At 38.2% G+C, this 22,914-nt stretch overlaps 1 protein-coding gene across 4 annotated transcripts in view; it reads right to left on the bottom strand.

The window, feature by feature from the left end:
* LOC127658452 (rho guanine nucleotide exchange factor 1-like) overlaps positions 1-22,914 on the bottom strand; it is a 74,255-nt gene that overhangs the window by 46,025 nt on the left and 5,316 nt on the right. The window contains exon 1 of one of the 4 annotated variants that reach the window (XM_052147765.1): positions 11,620-11,732. The exons of the other annotated variants lie outside the window; for them this stretch is intronic. The gene's annotated coding sequence lies outside the window, so the exon portion shown is untranslated. Of the gene's footprint in view, positions 1-11,619; positions 11,733-22,914 lie in introns of those variants that run through there. 4 annotated transcript variants of the gene reach the window in all.

Below are 22,914 nucleotides of genomic sequence, written 5' to 3' on the forward strand. Positions count from 1 at the left end.
ACCCTCCACTACGTATCGGTCATTACAAACTTTACTTCGTGCTGAATGACGTTATTAAAATAATCAACCACAAAGCAAACGCCCTCAACTCCCGTCATTTTGACCAGCTTTGTGAAGAAATGGAAGCAGAACACAAATGGCTTTTGTTACACACCGAAGTAAGGTGGCTTACAATGGGGAGATCCTTAGCGAGAGTTTACGACTGAAGAGAGCCAACACAGAGATTACTTTCAGAAAAAAGGTCACCAATGGCAGCACACTTCAGTGGTGAGGAATGGATAGCTAAACTCATATACCTGTGTGATTTTCAACCTGTTGAATAAACTCAATTTGTCACTTCAGAATGTCACCTGCATTCAAAGCCAAGTAGGAACTGTGGGGACAGCAAGTGACATGTTTCCAACATTTGGGAAATAATGAACCTGGCCCTTCTCTCTCCCAGCTGGTCTAAGATCATATAGCTACACTGTCAACCGGGTTTGAGCGTTACTTTACAAACGCAAGCGATCCAAGAAGTGCAACGTTAGCAAATGTGTCCCACAAATCTTCCATGTCAGTTCAGGAAGATCATCAACTCATTGAGATCGCAAATGATGGTGGTCTGAAAAGTATGTTTCAGACCACCTAATATACTTAAGCTATATCTCACGTCTGTGATGTTGTGCAGCACTTTATTTAACAAAAATGACGTATGTTGTTTTAGATTGTGCTGTGAAGATTTGTATAAAAGCACTTAATTTGTTAAAAATAATACAATGCTATGTTGAAAATTAATCTGATTCAATTTAAAGTTAATTCATTTTATTAGAGACTATTTTGATTCAAATAAACTGTCGAATATAGAATTCAGAAGAAAACAAAACAGTAAACACAGAATGTTGGGGTGGGGGGTTAAAAAAAAAAAGAAAAGCATCATGTATTTTATAAGGCACTACATACTGATCGACAACAAAAATATTAAAAACATTATACATCAGTATTAAACACTGATACATTTTAACATGAAATGTTGTATATGTTAACATTAGTTAATGCATGAACAATAGTATATTTATAAAAGTACCATTAACCAAGATTGGTAAATGTTGACATAATTATTGTATTGAACAAGAAAAATGTATCATGATAAAGGTTGAGAGAGAAAAAGGTGGAACGTGCACTTTTTATAGGTATGTTATTTAGTCTGTGTAGTCTCATGTGGTTCTGTGTTTGTCCTATGTTGTTTTATGTAGCACCATAGACTTGGAGGAAGGTTGTCTCTTTTCACAGTGTAATGTACTAACTGTTTATGGTTGAACGACAATAAAAACCACTTGACTTGACTTGACTTGAAGTGAGACTTGGAGACAGAAAAAAGATGGGCATGAAAAACAGTGGAAGAAATGATAAAGAAAAAAAACTATAAAATAAAAGTATCAGCAAAAATGCTAAACATTAGGAAATCCCACAGGAACTAGAAGAGACAAAACTGGTTCTGGACATCAAAAGCATAATTGAGACTGTGACCGAGGCTTAAAAAAATACATGAACTTTCAGAATGACTCACAGGAAGAAGACAGGCTTTTATGACGCTTGCATGCTAAAATGCAATTTTGATCAATATAAAACTAAGAGACATTTTAATACACCCACAGCTTTTAATAAATCATCTCAACAGCTGTCAAGATCTATCAGTAAGCATTTAACACTGGCTCTCTTCAACGAAAACAGAGATCTGCTGTGTTTGCAAAGACAGTGTAAATGTCTTCAACCCACAACATCTGAAGAGCTCAATTTGACTGAGAATGAGAATGTGGATGCATTGGGGTGTTACAGGCAGGGTTAATGAGGTCTAATGCGATCTCTTCAAAAAGTATGTAATGACTGCACACTCTCACTCTTGGGTTTCTCTCTGGATTGTGCAGTATTTCAATACTGCAAGAGATTAGAGATCTCTTAGCTTCTTTCAGAGCCAGTCACTCTAACAAGAGCAAAATAAGGGTGGCGTACAGGCATGTGGCCTCTCTGGACACGTGAGCATGGAAGAGAGAATAAACAGCTAGAGAGAAAATTTAGAGTAAGGGACTATAAAGACGTGTGGCTGAGAGGTGTTAACCTCTCAATAAACTTCACATTTATTCACCCTTTATTGCTTCTCTTTCATTCTCATCTTGTCAACAGCCCTCCCATTTGTGCCTATATAATACCAGTACTTCCATTTCTCACATCAACTTAACTGGAGCTTAAAGACCCCATGAAATGTCCCGCCCCAACATCTTGTTTCAATGGGAAATACATCAACACCGGAAAAACAACTGCACTCCAGCGGTTTCATAAGGTCTTAAAATGCCACAGGTTTTCAGTATGTGTCATTCACCGCAAGGGCAGAAAGACAAATTGTGCAATTCAAGCCATCATTATGCACTTTGAAAATATTATTAAACCAAACCTACCTTAGAAATGACAGGGGAAAAATCTAGTTTATCATTTGTCCTGCTGTGTGCTTTAATCTCCTTCTGTTTTCTAAATCTTTCCATAATTACTAATTGACATAAACACTGTCAGCCCTGAATATCCTCCAGGCTCAAGCTATTTACATACTTGGAGCAATCAAGACACATCTCAATTCCTAGTGGTTAGTGGTTTTGTACAGTAGTCTGTTACATAACAGACCACATTTCAAAGTATATCAATTACTGGTGAATTTGTAAGCCATCTGTAATTTTTGAGGCATCCATAGATTTTGAAGCACCTCAATCAGAATGATGTCATTTGTTCTCAGGCAAATTTTAAGAATGGGCATTTTGGTCATTTTGTCTACTCGAGTACTCGGACAAATTACGTTGAGAACTCGAGGGGCAATGACATATACATAACTTGATATATAATAACACGTCTGACAAATGTCTTTGGCCGGTTTCACGATATACCACGGTTTGAAAATTGACGGTTATCATACCATGTGCATTTGCTTATCTACGGTATTGAGAAAAAATGCAACCTGACGGAGAATCTCACAAACAGCTAAAGCAGACATGGGCAACATACGCCCGTGGGCTGGATCAGGCTCATTTATCGTAAAAGCTTTTTTATTTTTCATTGAATATTTCAGTTAACTTGCATTGGGACGTAACGCATCTCCACAAACGTATAACATGCTCAAGGATGCCAGATAAGAGACGAAACACCCCCAGTTTGAGATTAATACTTGCGCAAATTGGAAATATTCCACCTAATGTTATGTTTATTTTGTGCACTCTGGCAACCATACACGTCTCGCTATCTCCTTTGAACAAATTTAGCGATCTGTAGTGTAATATTCTGCTCAAGGAAAAGTCTTATACAGCTACTCTGTGTCCATTCTTGAGGCTGCTTGTGATGTTTGGTGCTACTAATTTTGCAGGTAAACCTTCTCAGTGATTAAATTAAATATAAAAGTAGATCTCGGCATCATTGACATGCGAACAAAAGCAAGCCAGAGATGAATATGTAAATGTATTTTTTATTTGTGCAATTTAGAAACGTTGAAGACGCTTCGCACCTGTATGTTAATCTACCTAGCTATTATTTATTTTTCATAAATACATTAATTAGTGGTGCTTGCAAAGCATCACTATTGTAATCTCACATACTTATTATTTTTATTTTTATTTTTATTTTTATATCTCCGTACAAAAGTTCGGCACCTAACTCGTCCCGCACCGTTTGGCGTAGACCCACGAATGAGGTATCAAATCGAACGGCCTATTGAGGACACGTGTGCTATGACTTTTGTAAGCGATCGGGGGTACGGTATTTGCCCCAGGGGCAAAAAAGCGGCCGCAAAATCCCATAGACTTAACATTGCGAGAAACTTTGACGCATCACAGCTCCGAGCGAGGATTTCGCAGAAACGTGTGATTTGCTACATTTGAAGAGGCTGGCAGGCTCTGTAAGAGCATGCCTCAATATGGGGTAAAAGTTGCACCCCTGGGGGGCAGGAGCAGCCCAAAGTTGCCCCCATTGACTTACAATGGTGTAGGACGGACCATGAAATAGGGATTTTGTATTGAACATAGCTCTGGATCACAGTGTCGTAGAGACAAGGGGGTGGGCTCATTTTACTCAGACGACCAATCAGTCTCTCGGGATCATTGTGAAGCTATCAAGCCACGCCCTAACAACAATTTAAAGCACCTTAGCAACAAGTCCCATAGACTTCTAATGAAAGACATCAAAGGGATATCTCCGGATAGAAGCGTCATAGAAACACAAGGGTGGTCTCGTTTGACTCGGGGCAGCAAACAGCCAATCATGAATCACCTCAACACTTCCTAGCCCCTCCCTAGCAACCATTGTCGAGCACCTTAGCAACCAAAATCCATAGAGGCATATCTTCGATTCTGAATGTCACAGAGGCATGGGAGTTGGTTTATATCACTCATACTGACAAGCAGCCTTTGAAGTTTCACGATTGGCAGCTGCCAAGCCACTCCCTAGCAACTAAACAGAGTACCCTAGCAACCGTTTAGCTACAACTATATCTCTGCACCAGAAAATCAGAGAGACTTCTGGGTTGATTTATTCCAATCAGGATGGCAAGGACACTTCATAAGTATCACTACGGTAACTGCCTATCAACCACATGGGGTTACCCTAGCAACAGAGTAACAAATCACATATCTCTGCATCGGAAAAACGTAGAGACTTCCGGGTTGACTTATTTCGCTCGGGATGGAAAGGAGCCGCGTATTGTATTACCTTGGTAACTGCATAGCAACCACACGGGCTTACCCTAGCAACCGAGTAACAAATCACATATTTCTGCACCAGAAAATCGTACAGAATTCCGGGTTGATTTATTTACGACCGTGATTTTTGTTCTTTTCGAGTTACAGCATGCTGTTTGACGAGTTTCGCCACGGCAAGCACCACTCACATTTTCTTCAGGAAATGTACCCATCTAGTTTTTATTTTTATTAGTGGTGCTTGCAAAGCATCACTATTGTAATCTCACATACTTATTATTATACTTTTTATTTTTATTTTTATTTTTATTTTTATATCTCTTAACAAAACTTCGGCACCTAACTCGTCCCGCACCGTTTGGCGTAGACCCACGAATGAGGTGTCAAATCGAACGGCCTATTGAGGACACGTGTGCTATGACTTTTATAAGCGATCGGGGGTACGGTATTTGCCCCAGGGGCAAAAAAGCGGCCGAAAAATCCCATAGACTTAACATTGAGACAAACTTTGACGCGTCACAGCTCCAAGCGAGGATTTCGTAGAAACGTGTGATTTGCCACATTTGAAGAGGCTGGCAGGCTCTGTAAGAGCATACCTCAATATGGGGTAAAAGTTGCACCCCTGGGGGGCAGGAGCTGCCCAAAAATGCCCCAATTGACTTATAATGGTGTAGGACGGCCCATGAAATGAAAAGGCATAGGGATTTGTATTGAACATAGCTCTGGATCACAGTGTCATAGAGACGAGGGGGTGGGCTCATTTTACTCAGACGACCAATCGGTCTCTCAGGATCATTGTGAAGCTATCAAGCCACGCCCTAGCAACCATTAAGAGCACCTTAGCAACAAGTCCCATACACTTCTATTGAAAAAGATCAAAGGGATATCTCCGGATAGAAGTGTCATAGAAACACAAGGGTGGTCTCGTTTGACTCGGGACAGCAAACAGCCAATCATGCATCACTTCAACACTTCCTAGCCCCTCCCTAGCAACCATTGTCGAGCACCTTAACAACCAAAATCCATAGAGGGATATCTTCCATTCTGAATGTCACAGAGGCATGGGAGTTGGTTTATATCATTCATACTGACAAGCAGCCTTTGGAGATTCATGATTGGCAGCTGCCAAGCCACTCCCTAGCAACTACACAGAGTACCCTAGCAACCGTTTAGCAGTAACTATATCTCTGCACCAGAAAATCAGAGAGACTTCTGGGTTGATTTATTTCAATCAGGATGGCAAGGAGACTTCATAAGTATCACTATGGTAACTGCCTAGCAACCAGATGGGGTTACCCTAGCAACCGAGTAACAAATCACATATCTCTGCATCAGAAAAACGTAGAGACTTCCGGGTTGACTTATTTCAATCAGGATGGCAAGGAGACTTCATTAGTATCACTATGGTAACTGCCTAGCAACCAGATGGGGTTACCCTAGCAACCGAGTAACAAATCACATATCTCTGCATCAGAAAAACGTAGAGACTTCCGGGTTGACTTATTTCAATCAGGATGGCAAGGAGACTTGATTAGTATCACTATGGTAACTGCCTAGCAACCAGATGGGGTTACCCTAGCAACCAAGTAACAAATCACATATCTCTGCATCAGAAAAACATAGAGACTTCCGGGTTGACTTATTCCAATCAGGATGGCAAGGAGACTTGATTAGTATCACTATGGTAACTGCCTAGCAACCAGATGGGGTTACCCTAGCAACCGAGTAACAAATCACATATCTCTGCATCAGAAAAACGTAGAGACTTCCGGGTTGACTTATTTCAATCAGGATGGCAAGGAGACTTGATTAGTATCACTATGATAACTGCCTAGCAACCAGATGGGGTTACCCTAGCAACCGAGTAACAAATCACATATCTCTGCATCAGAAAAACATAGAGACTTCCGGGTTGACTTATTTCAATCAGGATGGCAAGGAGACTTGATTAGTATCACTATGGTAACTGCCTAGCAACCAGATGGGGTTACCCTAGCAACCGAGTAACAAATCACATATCTCTGCATCATAAAAACATAGAGACTTCCGGGTTGACTTATTTCAATCAGGATGGCAAGGACACTTGATTAGTATCACTATGCTAACTGCCTAGCAACCAGATGGGGTTACCCTAGCAACCGAGTAACAAATCACATATCTCTGCACCAGAAAACACTACAGACTTCCGGGTTGACTTATTTCACTCAGGATGGAAAGGAGCCATGTATTGTATTACCTTGGTAACTGCATAGCAACCACATGGGCTTTCCCTAGCAACCGAGTAACAAATCACATATTTCTGCACCAGAAAATCGTACAGACTTCTGGGTTGATTTATTTATGACCATAATTTTTGTTCTTTTCCAGTTACAACATGCTGTTTGACGAGTTTTGCCACGGCAAGCACCACTCACATTTTCTTCAGGAAATGTACCTATCTAGTTTTTATTTTTATATCTCCGTACAAAACTTCGGCACCTAACTCGTCCCGCACCGTTTGGCGTAGACCCACGAATGAGGTGTCAAATCGAACGGCCTATTGATGACACGTGTGCTATGACTTTTATAAGCGATCGGGGGTACGGTATTTGCCCCAGGGGCAAAAAAGCGGCCGAAAAATCCCATAGACTTAACATTGCGACAAACTTTGACGCGTCACAGCTCCGATCGAGGATTTCACAGAAACGTCTGATTTGCCACATTTGAAGAGGCTGGCAGGCTCTGTAAGAGCATACCTCAATATGGGGTAAAAGTTGCACCCCTGGGGGGCAGGAGCTGCCCAAAAATGCCCCAATTGACTTACAATGGTGTAGGACGGCCCATGAAATTAAATGCCATAGGGATTTTGTATTGAACATAGCTCTGGATCACAGTGTCATAGAGACGAGGGGGTGGGCTCATTTTACTCAGACGACCAATCAGTCTCTCAGGATCATTTTTAATCTATCAAGCCACGCCCTAGCAACAATTTAGAGCAGCTTAGCAACAAGTCCCATAGACTTCTAATGAAAGACATCAAAGGGATATCTCCGGATAGAAGTGTCATAGAAACACAAGGGTGGTCTCGTTTGACTCGGGGCAGCAAACAGCCAATCATGAATCACCTCAACACTTCCTAGCCCCTCCCTAGCAACCATTTTCGAGCACCTTAGCAACCAAAATCCATAGAGGGATATCTTCCATTCTGAATGTCACAGAGGCATGGGAGTTGGTTAATATCATTCATACTGACAAGCAGCCTTTGGACATTCACGATTGGCAGCTGCCAAGCCACTCCCTAGCAACTAAACAGAGTACCCTAGCAACCGAGTAACAAATCACATATTTCTGCACCAGAAAATCGTACAGATTTCTGGGTTGATTTATTTCAACCAGGATGGCAAGGAAACTTCATTAGTATCACTATGGTAACTGCCTAGCAACCACATGGGGTTACCCTAGCAACCGAGTAACAAATCACATATCTCTGCATCAGAAAAACGTAGAGACTTCCGGGTTGACTTATTTCAATCAGGATGGCAAGGAGACTTGATTAGTATCACTATGGTAACTGCCTAGCAACCAGATGGTGTTACCCTAGCAACCGAGTAACAAATCACATATCTCTGCATCACAAAAACGTAGAGACTTCCGGGTTGACTTATTTCAATCAGGATGGCAAGGAGACTTCATTAGTATCACTATGATAACTGCCTAGCAACCACATGGGGTAACCCTAGCAACCGAGTAACAAATCACATATCTCTGCATCAGAAAAACGTACAGACTTCTGGGTTGGTTTATTTCAATCAGGATGGCAAGGACACTTGATAAGTATCACTATGGTAACTGCCTAGCAACCACATGGGGTTACCCTAGCAACCGAGTAACAAATCACATATTTCTGCACCAGAAAATCGTACAGACTTCTAGGTTGATTTATTTCAACCAGGATGGCAAGGAGACTTCATTAGTATCCCTATGGTAACTGCCTAGCAACCAGATGGGGTTACCCTAGCAACCGAGTAACAAATCACATATCTCTGCACCAGAAAACACTACAGACTTCCGGGTTGACTTATTTCACTCAGGATGGAAAGGAGCCATGTATTGTATTACCTTGGTAATTGCATAGCAACCACATGGGCTTACCCTAGCAACCGAGTAACAAATCACATATTTCTGAACCAGAAAATCGTAGAGACTTCTGGGTTGATTTATTTATGACCATAATTTTTGTTTTTTTCAAGTTACAACATGCTGTTTGACGAGTTTTGCCACGGCAAGCACCACTCACATTTTCTTCAGGAAATGTACCTATCTAGTTTATTATTACTATTATTTAAGACTAGCACACTGACCTAACCATGGTAATGAGGAGCCTTTCCTTCGGAGTAATATGTGTATAAATATGAAATATTAGGTAACAAACGGGATAATAATGTGCCCATATAAGTAAATATGCTCTTCAATTTTTAAAAGGGGGAGAGACAACTTCCTGTAGATTTTGTTGTTGACATCATCAACAAAAATAATGTCACTTGATGCATATCCTTGTACTGGAAAACCGTGAATAAAACTATGCAACATAAAAGGAAATGCAACCCAGGATACATTAAACACAGGTTATGTTTAATCTATGGCAGGTCGACACTTGATGTCCAATGTAAAATCTGTCCTGAAGCAAAACCAGTTGAGAAGCACTGAGTTAAAGGTACAGACAGGAGCCGTCTACAGTATATGTTAATTATTAATAATCATAGGACATTACTACTAAAGCTCACACAGCTGATGTTATTTTTCATTTAGTAGTTCATTTAACATGTAAACTAACATGCTTTAGTTATATAACATGTTATAGTTACGCTATATTTTTTATCATGTTTATAATTCTGTTTATTATAATTCTGTCAGCTTTCTTTCTTTTTTACACATCTGACCAACTTTATGGAGATGCAGATTTCATTTTCCAACAGGACTTGGCACCTGCACACAGTGCAAACGCTACCAGTACCTGGTTTAAGGACCATGGTATCCCTGTTCTTAATTGGCCAGCAAACTCGACTGACCTTAACCCTATAGAAAATCTATGGGGTATTGTGAAGAGGAAGATGCGATACGCCAGACCCAACAATGCAGAAGAGCTGAAGGCCACTATCAGAGCAACCTGGGCTCTCATAACACCCGAGCAGTGCCACAGACTGATCGACTCCATGCCACGCCGCATTGCTGCAGTAATTCAGGCAAAAGGAGCCCCAACTAAGTATTGAGTGCTGTACATGCTCATACTTTTCAGTTGGCCAACATTTCTAAAAATCCTTTTATTATACTGGTCTTAAGTAATATTCAAATTTTCGGAGATACTGAATTTGGGATTTTCATTAGTTGTCGGTTTTAATCATCACAATTAAATGAAATAAACATTTGAAATATATCAGTCTGTGTGTAATGAATGAATATAATATCCAAGTTTCACTTTTTGAACGGAATTACTGAAATAAATCAACTTTTTGATGATATTCCAATTATATGACCAGCACCTGTAGGTATCTTTGGAAAGCTAACAGTTGTGACTTTACCCTGAAATCTTATAAATTACTCAATATGTTACTAACACCGAGATAAAGTGCAAACACAAAAGCAAAAAAATATTTCACACTTATTATTAAATAAATACACAATGCTGTGAGATAGACAACACAACAGGCTAAAGCCCCAAGTCTTACCAAGCTATGTTTCAAATTTGAAGGTGATACTAGCAAAATGTAGCTCTCTGTAAGCCTTTATCTAAGTGCTTGTCTGGGCGCATTGTGTCACAGCATTGTCAAGAAGTCTGCAGGTGTCTATGTCAAGCAAGTGCGCGCATTTGAATCTTCCAATGAGGAGTTCTCACTTATGAAATGATGCATAATTTATGCAAACTATCAACACCCACATATGGTCAAATTCGTAATTTCCTCAAATTATAACCCTCTAGAGTGCTATTGGTAGATTTTTTTTATCCGAACAAATTTGCCAATGCATAAACAGAAGTCATCAAAAACGGCTGTTGTCATGCGCCATTTTCTAAAACTATGAAGCCAGTTTTATTCAGAAAACACCAGGGGTGCAATACTTTTGTTTCAGACACTCTACTATATGCATTAATATGTTTTTTTTTTTTATCGAAGGGCATGTTAGACGCGCATAGTTTGTCAAATAAAAAGGATGACGTCATCGTGTTGCAAACAATGGAAGTTCTATGGATTTTTATTCAAGTTTGTGTGTTTTTGCACAAAGACTTACTATGGATGTCGTGTAATGGTCTATTGCAGTCAAAACAGATGGATGTCATCATTGCTGGATCACACTGCTATAACAAAAAAGGTACGGACTTCCTGCTTTTTTTGTGTTGTCTATTGTGCACTCTTTATACAAAATAAGAAATCATCATCTGAAAGTCATTTAGATTGACCAATGCTTTCATTGGAAGCAATCTGCAGCCTTAGATCTTTTAAATGGTGTATTGGTTGAACAGATTACTTTATAAAGCGATACTAAACACATATGGTGAATGTAAACAATTGAATACACAATGCCGCCCACGGCCTTTGCACAACAATAGGTAAATGAATATTGCAGGCTATCTTTTTAATAGAGTGGCAGTGGATAGTGCCTTACTTTAAAGCTTAAAAAAAGGAATCAAAAGTATCATAAAAGTAGTGTGTCCATGTGTCTCTTGTGACATATTTCAAGACTTCTGAATGCATAGATAGATTTGGGTAAGAAACAACCACTTGTCACTTTTCAGTGAGAACTTGTGTTGTTTAGCGATATAATAAATGCAAGTTTTGAATATGCCAGTCACTGTAAACGAGCTTCTCTTATAGCACTTGTGAGCACGCAACAGACAAAGATTTTCACCGAAAATGACATAAATTTAAGTTTTTCTCACCAATCAGATGCCTTCAAAAGACTTTGAATATGTCCAAGCAGGGCAGCACCGCAGCATAGATTGGTAGGAGAAGCCGTGGCAGCCTGCACTCTCCCTCTAACCATTTCCAATTGTGGGTTCTGAGTCTGGGGAGTAATCAGCCTGCTTCAAACACAGAGCCCTTTGACTGCACACAAACCTGGCCTGTCCAACAGAACTGCTCCACCATTGGCACTCCGACTTGGGAGTTTGTAAATTTGTGTGCGTGTTTAAGAGTGAGTTCATGTCTGACTATGCGTCTGTGTTTGAGAGTGTATTTTTGTGTCCATGTATGTTCTCACATTGGACATCTCTGAATGGAGCACAGTTTTTCAGGAACTTTACATCATGTCCCGTTTGTTTCCAGTGGCTGAGAGCTGGCGGGGCAGGGAATGCCAGGAAGTGCCTGCACTGTGATCTTTGGCCAGGAATAAACCCACCCTCCTTAACCACACAATGTCTTCAGTCCATCCACCTAAAACACACCCCAAGAAACAAACTGCACTGCTTTCAGATCATCCTGTCATGGAATTGCAATGTTAAACTTTAACCATCTTGAGTCAAGTCTGAGAGACGACTAAATCTCTGCTTCCTGGAAATGTGTCAGAATCAACAGGAAAATGCTAGACAACACCAAAATTTAAAAGCATCACATTGAGTTTTTTTTATATATTTTTTTACATGTGGTCAAAACAATCCAACTCAACGGAGACAGGTGATCAATCTGCACTCTGCTGCTCAACTTCAGATCTGAACACTGGCATAACCACATCAAATCATTTTCCTGCCCTCCACCAGCCTCGCCTGCTTTCCCTCGCGCACCTGTCACCGCATCCATCATTCTGTCAGTTCATCACTCCACCCTAGGCAATCTGACTCAACCTGACTGCAACCCCTTCTCTTCACCGGTCCCTGTCTGTATCACATCTCTCTGCCAGACATCTGAAGAGGGATCCTGGAACACCCACATGAAGAAACATTTTCTGGCATATGCCCATACATCAAACATACAAGGATGGTAATAAATAATTCCACCTTTTTTAACTATTTATTTCACCTTTACAAATGTATCTATATCTAATGCGACTAAGAATTTAGTGAAAAGTGCAGGTTATGATTGAGTGCATTAAAGGAATATTTCGGGTACTAAAGGTTTACTCAAAACAGTTGTATAAATATAATTATGAATAGCACTTGTGCAAAATATGTTTAAATCATGTACACTCACTTTCTTATCAGTACCCTAATAAAAAGACATGTTGAGATCATATTACGAGCCAGCTTAATAAGTGAACAACTTTCATTTGCTAATTAATTTTGCTAACTACGAATGATGCATTTCTACAATGGGATCAATACCAAACATTGTGTTTTTTTTATGCTTTATTCACGTTTCACCTTTAAGATATTCCGCGTTCAACATGATTTAACATTATTGAAAAAACTTATTACGACATATGCCTCAGTTTGTGAAAAAGAAACAAAAAGGAACATAATTTTTTACAGTGATTTACATTGTATGCCCAAAAGCACTTCGATTTTTTCAAACAGTTTCCCAGACATTCCCCCTGCATGCCATTGGTTGCACAAAAAGATAATCCAAACTTACCCCACTTGTTGAGCTGGTCTGGATAGTGAAACAAACAGAGCAATGTTTTGATAGTACCACAGAGTATCCCAATGGATTTCTTGTAAACGTGCATTAAGCTGGGATAAGAAAAAGTGTTTTAATTAGGGAGGCACCAATCGTTTGGCCACAAATCTAGATCGGCCGATCTTCATCTTAAATCTGTGATTGACGATCAGCCGATTGTAGCTAGATTGTGGCCTCCGAAATGTTTTGACTGGCCCGCACTTGAAGCGCGAGACTGCTTTGGTGGCTTTTCATGTCTGTATGATGGACTATAGCAAGAGCCAATAGTATTCGAAGGCAGGCTGTTAAGGAGCATATCATTGGTTTCACCCGCTGAACGAATACGCCCCGTCACTGAAGTTCGAGTCAGTCATTTGAGTATGAACAAGATAAGACATCTCATTCATCAAGGAACTGAATGTACTGGTACACTTGTTCCCGAATGAAATGCATGAATCAGTCATCATTAACAAGGATCTGCTGAACAACTAAACGAGATGAGGAGGCAAGTCGTTTGTTCAATTCAGCAATCTTGATCAACAAGAAAATGTGCTGGATACACTATATATAAATAAATATAACTTATTACAATTACATATGGAGTTTATTGAAACTCATAATTTTTTAGGCTAATATTGTCTTTTTTTGTGTATAGCTTGATAAAAGCAGTTCACAGTAGTTCTGAAATCTCTTAGCAGAATTGTTGAGACATAAATTTAATACATGATAATTGGACTTTTTCCGATCATGAATAACTTTTCTTCTCGTTCAAAGCGTAAAAGACAATTATTTTGCATCATCTACTGGCACAAAAGCATAATTTGTAGAAATGGTAAATGGTAAAAGACTGTAAAAATGCTACAGAAAAAAAAGTGTAATTGATTAAAGAGTATTAACTGTAAAATACACAGTAAACATTTTTATATATTTTAAGACAATATGTCTTAAAATGACATATATTGTCATTAAGATATATGTTTTTAAAATAAAACATTGTAAAAATGAACATTTTTAGATGTAAAAGCTACGATTTTCCTGTATTATTAAATGGTACAAATTTACATTGTTTAACAAGAAAGTGCATGTACTTTCTTCAGTAAATTATTGTTAAAATTACAGTAAAAACAATAATCGGGTGTTCCCACAATTCCCTGCATGACACATCATGTTTCATTAAATTTTATGGGAATAGTTATGTTTCTTCTTATTTTTAATATCAGTTATGTACAGCCGTGGCCAAAAGTATTGGCAGTGACATAAATTGTGTGTTTTTCAAAGTTTGCTGCTTCAGAATTTGTAGATTATTTTTCACATGTTTCTGTGGTATACTGGAAAACAATGATAAGCATTTCATAAGTTTTAAAAGGTTTTTGTTGGCAAAAACATTCAATATATGCAAAGAGTCAATATTTACAGTGTTGACCCTTGTTCTTCATAACCTCTGCAGTTCGCTCTGGCATGCTGTATATCAGCTTCTGGGCCAAATCCTGACTGATGGCGAACCATTCTTGCTTTATTAGTGCTCTGAGTTGACCACAATTTGTGGGCTTCTGCTTGTCCACTCACCTTCTGAGGATTGACCACAGGTGCTCTATGGGATTAAGATCCGGGGGGTTGGCTGGCCACTGATCCAAAATTTCAATGTAATGATCTCTGAGCCACTTCATTGTCACTCTTGCCTTGTGACATGGTGCTCCATCATGCTGGAAAATGCACGGATCATCACCAAATTGCTCCTGGATCATTGGGAGAAGTTGCTCTTGCAGGACGTTTTGATACCATTCTTTATTCATGGCAGTGTTTTTGGGCAGAATTGTGAGAGAGCCCACTCCTTGGATGAAAAGCAACCCCACACATGGATTGTCTCAGGATGCTTCACTGTTGGCATGACACAGGACTCATGGTAGCGTTCACCTTTTCATCTCCGGACTATCGATTTTCCAGATGTCCCAAACAGTCGGAAGGAGGCTTCATCAGATAAAATAACTTTTACCAGTCTTCTGCTGTCCAACTTCCTGCAGAATTTCAGTCTGTCCTTGATGTTTTTCTTGGAGATTAGTGGCTTCTTTGCTGCCCTTCTTGACACCAGGCCGTTGTCCAAAAGTCTTCGCCTCACTGTGCATGCAGATGCACTCACACCAACCTGCTGCCAATATTGAGCAAGCTCTGCACTGGTGGTGACACAATTCCGTAACTGACTCTTCAGGAGGAGATGGTCCTGGTGCTTGCTGGACACTCTGGGATGTCCTGAAGCCTTCTTCACTGCAGTTGAACCTCTCTCTTTGAAGTTCTTGATGATCCGCTAAATAGTTCTTTCAGGTCCAAGAAGCAATTTCCTTGCATGTGAGGCCATTTTGATGCAAAGCGATGATGACTGCACATTTTTCTTTAGAGGTAATCATTGCTAACAAGAACACAATGATTGGAAGCACTTCTTCCCTCCTTTTATAGCAATCAGTCTGCTCTTATAATCCAAACAGAGTGATTTCAGCTGACTAGTACTCGTTCACACTTTCCCAGGTGCTGCTGATAAGATTAGTGAAATGATGTTAGCTGGTCATTTTGTGCCAGGGCCAAAAAACAGTGAAATTTGGGTTTTGTGATGAAGTTCTTTTTATTTTGGTCAGTGAAACTTTTTGCAATTATTTAACATGCATCTGATCACTCACAATAATCTAGAAACAATGTGAATCAACACCACAACAACTGAAGCAGAAACATTTGCGAAACACAAAATTTATGTCACTGCCAATTCTTTTGGCCACGGCTGTACATTGGGGTGTTATGTTTTATATTTAATGTAGTTTAGTTAATGTATTCTCCATTATTTACATTTCACATGCGTTACCCTGGTGGTGTTTAGTGTTTGTTTGAGTGATGTTGTGCACTGTCTTTACATGTTTATGGGTCATTGCTCCTGGAAGAGTCACTATTGGTGAACTTCATGTGCTGTCATTTTTATGTTGATTACTTATACCTTATAAAGTAAAAAGCAGGGATGGGCGAATCCACTTATTTTCTTTTCTATCTGCTACCAATTATTTCAAGTCCAATACCGTCGATACTTCTGTTAAATTTATTTTTTGGCGATTACTTGTGATAAAATGTGTAATTTAAAATAATATTTTTAGTCATTATTCAAGTCATTATTCTTTTTAGCATAAACAGTTATTAGACTTCTGTTTTGTTTACCCTTACAAAAATTAACCATTTCACTACAGTAACTATAGTTTAATCATGATATTTAGTTGAACCACAGTTACCACATAATTAACCATTGTTACTATGACAATATTACTGTAGTAAAACAATGGGTTTATAAAAAAAATAAAAAGTTCCATCTGTTAAAGGGTAACTAAACACCTGCTCAGAGTCCGACTCCACCCACTAGAAATATTTGAAAATGCTGGAAAAGTGGGCAGACCCCAACGGGGATAGAGGGAACGAACCGAGTGCGGGGGGGGGTTCACCTGAGACTCGTAGTGACGGATTAATTGACAGCTGTTGTCAGACTATGTTATTATTATTCCTCAAATGGTCGCAAGACGACATGTACATGAATCTGGCGTGGTGAGCTGGAACCTGCTTACGTCAGCTGTCACCGCTTACGTCAAGAAGTACCGCAACAGCCAATAGGAAAATTCAACTGCAGTAGCCACCATTCAACCTGAAGAGGGCAGCACTCAGACGTTTTTACACCATATATTGTAGAATTAAAACACTTTATACACAAATGTCAAAAAAATTACTTGAATCAATGAAAGTTTCATTTAAATGTATATACATATATTTACGTTTAGCAGGGAAATAAATATGCAGTGCAAATTATAGTTTCTCCAGGGATGCTTGTGTGTCAGATGCTGGAAATGTCCTGCCCTTTACTGAAAAGGAAAATACGATTGGCTAGCAAATATCCAATTGTGTACGAAATGAACGTTCTGATTGGTGGATCAGCTTAGTCCGACTGTCTGTTTTGGTCCGACTGTCTGTCTTGCAATTGCATCTCCATGTGCATTGAGAGAATCTCTGTAAATGTTTTTAAATAATAATAATAAAACCCAATTCACTAGGCATTGCGTTATTAGATTGAAAAAGTTCTGGGTCAAAAGCTTGTTGTTCTGGAGGCCACAAGTATCATCACTTATTTCAGGTGGGCATATGCAAAATCCTAAAACCGATAGGAGGGCATACGAATGCCTGTGTATGCCCTTGACTACACCCCAGAAGCTGTTTCTCTGATTTTTAATCATTACCTATACAAGGCACTGATCCCTCTTGTTTGAACGAGTCTTGTGACGTCACAAGCGCTTGTCTGCTTGTGTCTTTCAGCATTTATGAAAGTTAAGATGAGTGGAAGAAGAAACAGTTCCCATCCTGGACAAGTATTTGCTAATATAGCCTAATCAATTTTATTTCACTTTGAAGCTTATGATTATTGTTCGTGGTAACCAAATAGTAACTATATTATATAATATAGTTATTATATAAAAATAAATATATTATTTAGAATCTATATTTTTGATATAACATCAGTATCGGAAGTATCGATACTTTTAGGATCATTTCGCCCCTAGTAAAAAGCAGATTTTTACGGTTTCAGAAGGTTAATATCAAGTTTATGAAGTCTTATTTATTTTTTTTACTGTAAATTTAACAGAATTGTTTATTGTATTTTTTTTACAGTACCAGCGTGGTCATGTAAATTACAACAGTTTTAAACTGTCAAATTTACAGGTTGTTCTGTAAAGTTGTTTAAAGTTTTACTGTATTTTCTTTTTTTTTTTTTTTTTTTACATAATTTTCTGGCAACCACAGCATTATTGTTTTTTTTTTAAACAAAAGGATTTTTTTTTTTTTCACGGATGTAAAATATGCAGACAGAAGTCACAAAGTTACACATTCTACAAATGGGACAGGATGTTCTACTTGGTCATCCAACAACCAACTAGTGAATATAATATTTTTATCTATGGTGCTTTAAAAGGATGAATTGAAAGATGCAACTTTTTGTAATGTTAAAATGTGCTGACAGCGCGTGGTACATTTGCATGTAGTTTCTATTGAATCTTAAGCAATGCTTTAATTAATAAAGATGATTTGAGAAAGATTCACTGCATAACATGTCAATTTAGTCATTATAGCACATTAAATAGCCTGATTTAAGCAATGTTCCTGTTATTATGCATAGTCCAGTGGTTTTTCTGTGAGGTGTTGTGGACAGATTAAAGACTATATTATAAAGCAGTCAGTTGACGATTCTTTATAGTGCAGTGTCTAACAGACAAACAGATCGCTATAATAATCGGTTGCAGAAGACAAAACTGCCATAAACTACATGTTGTGCACCCACAATAATCTTACAGTTATGCAGTTCTGAAGTGACTCCAAGCACTCCAGTTACATTGAAGAGCATTTTGCATCCGGGATGAGGAAAAGCGGTGTTCCGTCTCTTATTATTGTTATATCATCTCTTATTATTTGTACTGTTACATCATCTTCTACAGTGAAGAACTTAGGTGTTATATTTGATACCATTTGGTCCTTTGAAAATCAAATTACCAATGTTTGTAGAACAGCATTCTTCCACCTAAGAAATATTGCTAATTTACGACACGTGCTTTGTTGCTGATGACTAAAAACTAATTTATGCATTGATGACCTCAAGACTAGATTATTGTAATGCATTACTGGGAGGATATCCTGCAAGTTTAGTAAATAAACTTCAATTGGTTCAAAAATGCAGTGCTGACTAGAATCAAGAAATATGATCATATTTCCCATTTAATCATCGTTACATTGGCTACCTGTCAAATTTCGTATTTATTTTGAAATTCTGTTAACTACATACAAAGCTTTGAATGGTCTAGCTCCGATGTACTTAAGTGATCTTCTACCACACTATATTACATCACGTTCATTATGATCGCAAAATTCTGGCCTGGTAATATTAACTTGTATATAAAAATCCAGACAAGGAAATTTGAGACCCATACTACTACTACTAACACTGTGAGAGGTCGATATAATCTGATTTCTGATAAATTTTTCCTACTTGGCTCCTAAACTATGGAATAGTCTCCCTAACACTGTTCGGATCACAAGTCTAGACTAAAGACTCATCTATTTATACATCATTTCACAATTAGGCTACTTTGTATGCCGGAACCAGAAACACTTCTCAAAATCTATAACTCTGCAATAAATTTAATGGAATCTTTGCTAACATTATTCTATTTATTTCTCTGTCTCAACCTCAGACCTTGCTATACCGAAGTACCAGAGCCAGCCTGATCCAGCACCTATCACGAGGTTATCATGGATGGATCCAGTTCCGTTCCTGCATGTGTCGGACTGCACTGCAATGTGTCTCTGAGTGATGTCGACAAACTGCAGAAGGTATCAGCCAGACATCACTTCAGGCTACTACGATGGACTTCAGAAGATGAACTGATGCCAACTCCAACCATAAGGGATACTTCATATTCCACTGCCTGAACCTTGGATTTAAGGCCTGTTCACACCAAATCTGTGACGATTTTGAGACAAACGAGACAAACATCTGATGGAAGGTCTATTCATTCAGTCCATAAAAACTCAAATTAAAAACTATTTCACTCCTGTTATTATACCAGTCTCAGCGGTGCTGTTATTATACCAGTCTCAGCGGTGCTGTTATTATACCAGTCTCCTCTCCGCACCTTCAGATGTTAGAGATTAATATAGTTTATAATCTGTGTTTATTATGCGAGTGAAATGAGTGAAGAGCGCTGTTAGATATTGTATTTTGATACAAGTATATTACAAATGGACTCCCAAAGCCAAATTCTCTTTTTAAAATGCCTGGACTAACGCCCGAATAATATAAAACAAGGTACAGTGATATAAATACACATGGAATAATGTACATTACGAACAGCACGTATATTATAAAATATTATGCATAATATTATAGAATACCCTGGCTCTCCATCTTAATTAAAATGATGACAATACTTTGCTAAATTATTCTTGCAATACAAAGAGCAGTGTGGTTCTGCAATTTGTTTGTCTACAGTAAAATATAGCATGTATAGAGTCTTTTCTGGAATTTTCTACGAGCTCATTGCAAACAAATTGCTGAAACTCTCATCGTTATTTTTAATGCCATAAGAATATAACAGGCACAGTGATATACATATTAAATAATGTAGCCAAATTAAGACAAAAAAACATAAGCAGCCTTTCAAAAACAGAACAGGTTTATGCTTGCATTACAAAGGGTTCATGAACTGCAACTATTTATCTTTAAATATATAATTGTCAGGTGTTTGCCAGTTGATTAGCACCACCAACATGCTTGATTAAGCAGCTGAATAAAAGACCTTAGCTCATTGGTCAGTTAGTTTTAATCACATTTCCAAGAAAAGAAATCTGAACACTTTCTGTAAAACAAAGTCGGCAGATGATTTTTCAGACCCGATGTGCATAGCACCATAGTTACCGTTCAAAAGCTTGTTAGGGACTAACATTCGTACTGAAAATAACAGACTTGGTGTGAACAGGCCTTTAGAATGAACCTCACCAAAACTCAACAAAATGACCTGCTGCTTGAACTGCGATACACCTCACTGACATCTGCCTGGTTTATTGATGGAATACACACTCTTGAAAGGAATACATAGACTATCAATTTACTGCCAACAAAAGCCTTGATAGGCCAACTAACAATGGACAATACATCTATGTGAACTTCTGCAGCTAATCCACTATGGACTTCAAACACATTAGTCATTAATCTTGCAGTTCAAACTAAATCTTTGTTTTAACAATGGCCCTTAAAACTTACTTAGTTTAACATTTTTAAACCATGACTTGCACTACTCACAAATAATTAATATTGGCATTTATTCATGCTGTTTAGCCAGATGTGAACTGGTCCCCACAGTCAGTCTGGTTTCTTCCAAGTCATTTTTCTCCATTAACCAACATCTTATGGAGGTTTGTGTTCCTTTTCACAGTTGCCTTCGGCTTGCTCACTGGGGTTCTAAAAATGCTATTATTATTTAATTATTAATTTTTTTATACACAATTTACAATCATATTTAATCAAATTACACAATGATGACTCCAAGAATTCATAGATATTACAGTTTTATTTTCTGTTAAAGCATGATTTCTGTAGCTGCTTTGAAACGATATGTGATGTGAAAAGCACTATACAAATAAAAATGACTTGAATTGACTATTAAATATCTTCTCTTTATTTAACAGTTTTCCTTTTGTATGGCTGCACTTCCATATATCCCTAAGAAATGCCTCACTTACGTGTTTAATTTTGATATGTTATACCTTTTTTGCCTCAGTAAAAACTGTGAAACACGATTTGGTTTCTCAGACGGCAATCTAACCGTCAAAATCTCACACCGCAGAACATATATGTGAATATTTCAGCTCTGCAGGTCCATACAATGCAAGTGGCTGGTGATCAGCACTTTAAAGATCCAAAAAGCACAGTCACAGTCCTAGTACTTTAGCTTCCTAATGTACAACCACAATTCACACTGTGAACACATCCACTGACCACTTCCACAAACAAACCTCCCACCCACACAAATGCTACTAATATTACTCATGACAACACAAAAAAGTTATTTGTTACCGAGTCAGGTAGCACTTTATTTTGATGGTCCCAATTAGATATTTAACTGACTATAAGTGATTAGTGACTGACTTGCTATAGCTAGTAAAAATTGTTTCAACAAACATTCAGTAGACTATCAATAAGTATAACACCAGCAAAATAACAGCTTGTCGACTGACTTGCTATAGCTAGTAAACAGTGTTTCAACAAACATTCAGTAGACTTTCAGTAATGACCTACTTACATTATTGTTGAGAACATCAGTTCATTAAAAGATCATTAATAAAGATCTATATACAGGCTACTGAAAGTCTACTGAATGCTTTGAGTCAGTGTTACCATGAGTCAGTGTTATAGGGAACACCAATAGTTTCTGCTGCCTTAGTGAAGCACACAAAAAACATCACATTATACATATATATGATTCTCCAGTGCACTGTAAGAACATTGTCACTGCAAAGAGACACACAAACAGGAGTCACTCTGCTACTCTTCTGCCTTTCGGATGTGGACTGAATGTCATGCTCATTTCATTTCAGCAGCTACTGTATATAAAGGAACTCAACTGACCAGAAAACCCAGTTATCTCATTTATACTGTCTTGCATACAACAAAACAATGTACCACTCCTGCTGAAGAGCAGCTCTTTATTCTTTTGCTACTGGAAATCTGGGAGTGCGTTCCATTTTCTTACCCGCTTTACAGACATGGGCATTCATGCACAAACACAACATTTATTTGAAGTCTGACTAATTTCACCCATTTGGAAAGAACAAAAAATGTATAGGATGGAACACGTGGTGGGTAAATTAATTTGTACTTTACATCACCATGCACTTTTTCCATATAACTGTCTATAGGGCAAAGTAAAAATATAGATTTTGCAATTAACCATAATCTTCATTTAAACAATATCAATATCGATTCTTAAATCCAAAGATTGATTTTTTTTAAACTATGTGTAACCCACAACAATTATATCTGAAATACACCCAAATTAATCAGAATCGATTTGAGAAACAAT

Source organism: Xyrauchen texanus, chromosome 17 (genome assembly GCF_025860055.1).
Source record: "Xyrauchen texanus isolate HMW12.3.18 chromosome 17, RBS_HiC_50CHRs, whole genome shotgun sequence".
NCBI classification, from domain to species: Eukaryota; Metazoa; Chordata; class Actinopteri; order Cypriniformes; family Catostomidae; genus Xyrauchen; species Xyrauchen texanus.